Here is a 3531-nt window from a genome sequence, read left to right on the forward strand (position 1 = left end):
TGATTTGTCATTTAAACACTTTTTTTCCATTTAAAAATGGTCTTTTCTTTTAAGTTCTGCATTTATTTTTTTAAAAAGCCTCAATTATTTGGAAATGTTATTTAGATCGAATTCCTCATTCTTTGATGATGACAGATAAATAAAGCACTGCTACCTATGAATGAAAAATGCATGCATCATTTTTTAAAGTTTATGTATTTATTTTGAAAAAGAAACAGCGTGAGCAGGAGAGGAGCAGAGAGAAAGAGGGAGAGAGAGAATCCTAAGCAGGGATCCGTACTGTCAGTGTAGAATCTGATCTGGGCTCGAACCCACAAACCGTGAGATCATAACCTGAGCTGAAATCAAGAGTTGGTCCAAGCCACCCAGGTGACCTTGCGTACGTCATTTTTAAAAAGTATCATAAACATAATTTAAAGGCAATGAAAAAGTGGGAAAACATTCACAATATATAGGAGAAGGAATTAGTAACCTTAATGTGTAATGATCTCCAAAGAATTAATGAGGAAAAAGTTGGACCAACATCACGAACGATTTAAAAAAGAACTACAAGTGGAATATATGTATTGATTTAAATGCTAAGTAAAAATGGTGAGATGATATTTGCACCTGTGACCTTGACAGGGATTTTTTTTCAAGTTATTGTAATGCCCAATGTTGATTAGAATGTGAGGAAACAGGCACCTTTACACACTACAAGGAAGAATAGAAACCGGCAATCAGCCTGGAAGGCAAGTTGGCAATTTATAATAAAAGGCTTAAAGTGCTATTTACTCTTTCATCCAGAAATACTAGTGAATGTACGCAAGGAGTAATAGAAAAGAATATTCACCTCTTTGAAAGATCGGAATATCCTAAAGTCTTTGTTCAACGGATAGAGAAATAGTTCAGCAAATCATAATTTATGGTTCATTCACATAAAGGAGTATATGTTAACTTACACAATCTTCTAAGTACATGTGTTGTCATAACAACATAATCATAATATAATATAATATTAAGAGAAAAGGTACAACCGACATACTGTATATTGTACACTGCAGTAATAGTGTATACTTTTAAAACAGTTTACAGAAGTAAAAGTTTGGGGTGCCTGGGTGGCTCATTCGATTGAGCATCAGGCTTCAGCTCAGGTCATGATCTTGTGGTTTGTGGGTTCAAGCCCCGTGTCAGGCTCTGTGCTGACAGGTAGCTCGGAGACTGGAGCCTGTCTTCAGATTTTGTGTCTCCCTCTCTCTCTCTGACCCTCCCCTGCTGACACTGTCTCTCTCTCTCTCTCTCTCAAAAATAATAAAACATTAAAAAAAGGTTTCTATGAAAATGACATAAACATTATAAGAATTATTTAGAATGATTAAGAGGTGACTTTCAGTTCCTCTTTTTGCTTTTTTAAAATTTTCTGCTTTTTAAATTTTACTTTTGCCATGTATTGCTTTTGCAATAAGATAACTGAAACAAATATGTATTAATGTTTATAGAACTTGAGTATAAACAATACCATTTATTTAAAAATATATAAGGAATATCTTCAATAATTACATTTATATAAGATTTTCTTTGTAACACTTTTCTATGCATTTTTGCCTTATGACTCTGTAACATACCTATGAGCACTCCAATTTTAGGGATGAAGAAACTCTTACTTGAACAAAGACATCCCACCACAAAGTAACATGGCTCTGTGTCAAATGCAGTTCTTCTGAGTTTAAGGCCATGTTCCGTTCTGTGTCACCAAGGGCTGCCTCTCACTTAACCCCTGCCTGGCAGTAAAAGAAGCCCACTGTGCAGTAAAGTATAGAATCTTCAGGGCTTCTCTTCCAGATGCCTTTAGGAGCAAGCCAGCATATCATTATTTTTCATTTCATTGAGTTTTTTTTAATGACAAATTCTGACTGCAAAGTCTTCTCAGAGTGGAGAGTTCAAATTAAAATGTCAGTTTTGATTCAGTGAAGATGCTTTACTTTCAAAATATTTAAGGAAAATATTTGCATTAAAACCAATATGATTGGATGTCAGAGTATATAAATGTCATGGTAAGTTCCACCATTTAGTAAAAAGATTTCAAGCTCCTATTGGACAACTCCAGTAATATGTATGCAGGAAAACATTCCTATAATGCAGGAAAACACTCTCTTTACAAATATCCATATGCATATGTATATTCACATCAATATTGTAAATATACACAAAAGTTCGAGGTCCTTATACTACAATTTCTCAGTGTCTATGACAAACAATCCAATTTGTTGACAAACAGTCTCCAAAAATTATGAACAGTGATAGCATCCATTAGATTTCTGGGTACTAATATAGTTCTCATTGATGAATTGCTTTACATTTTGCTAAGCCTCCATGTTTTCCATATATACATGGGTTTTTTTTAATGAAGTTTATTTATTTAGTTTGAAAGAGAGTGCACTCAAGGAGGAAAGGGGAAAGAGAGAATCACAAGCAGGCTCCATGCTGTGAGTGAGGAGTCTGACATGGGGCTAAATCTCATGAACTATGAGATCATGACCTGAGCCAAAAGCAAGAGACAGATGCTTAACCAGGGCACCTGGTTGGCTCTATTGGTTGAGTATTCTACCCTTGGTTTCAGCTCAGGTCATGATCTCAGCGTTTGTAGGTTCAAACCCTGCATGGGTGTCTGCACTGATAGTGTGGAGCCTGCTTTGTATTCTCTGCCTCTCTCTTTCTGCCTCTCTCCTGCTTGCTCACTTGGTCTCTCCCTTTCTCTCTCTCTCTCTCTCTCTCTCTCTCTCTCTCTCTCAAAAATAAATAAATAAAGAGAGAGAGAGAGATGCTTTAACCAACTAAGCCACCCAGGTGTCTCTCCAAATATACACATTAACTCCTTGTATATCAATGAAGACTTTTGAGATTCACTTTAGTCTAGTTTGACATTCTCCACACAAACAAAACAAAAATTTTACATAGATCTCTCATTACACACACACACACACACACACACACACACACAAATCTTACAATTTATCATACCCAATCATCTTATTCCTCAGTGATCAAGTTAGTCACAAATAACCTATTAAATACAGTCAGACCTCATACATAGCTTTAATTTGAATGTAATCCATCCATAGTTAGGTACAGATCTCTTCAACCAAGAATCACTACTGGCTTAAGAAAAGAGACTTTTTCACAAATCCCATTACACCTCTCCTTCTTTCTGTCCTCCAGAATCAAGAATCATCCCCACCCCACCTCGTGCTCTCTCTTGGCCTTCACTCTTCTCTGAAATATCCAGAGAGCATAAGAAGGAAAGAGTTACTTTATTTCTTCCTGTTCTAAGAATTCCTGAGTCCTCTTCTCCAGGCCATAGAAAGCTAAATCAGAACCAGAAGATGTAAATGGATACCACTGTCCTAGCCTGAGACTATTTTCTCTCCTCTCTTCTACCTTCCCTCTTAGCCTTTATCTTTATTTTTCTGCTTCACACAAACACCACCAGCTCTCCTTGAGATTCCCCCAACAGGACCTTTCACTAATATAAATTAAAAAGTCTTCCAATGA

This window comes from Suricata suricatta, chromosome 6 (genome assembly GCF_006229205.1).
Source record: "Suricata suricatta isolate VVHF042 chromosome 6, meerkat_22Aug2017_6uvM2_HiC, whole genome shotgun sequence".
Taxonomy (NCBI): domain Eukaryota; kingdom Metazoa; phylum Chordata; class Mammalia; order Carnivora; family Herpestidae; genus Suricata; species Suricata suricatta.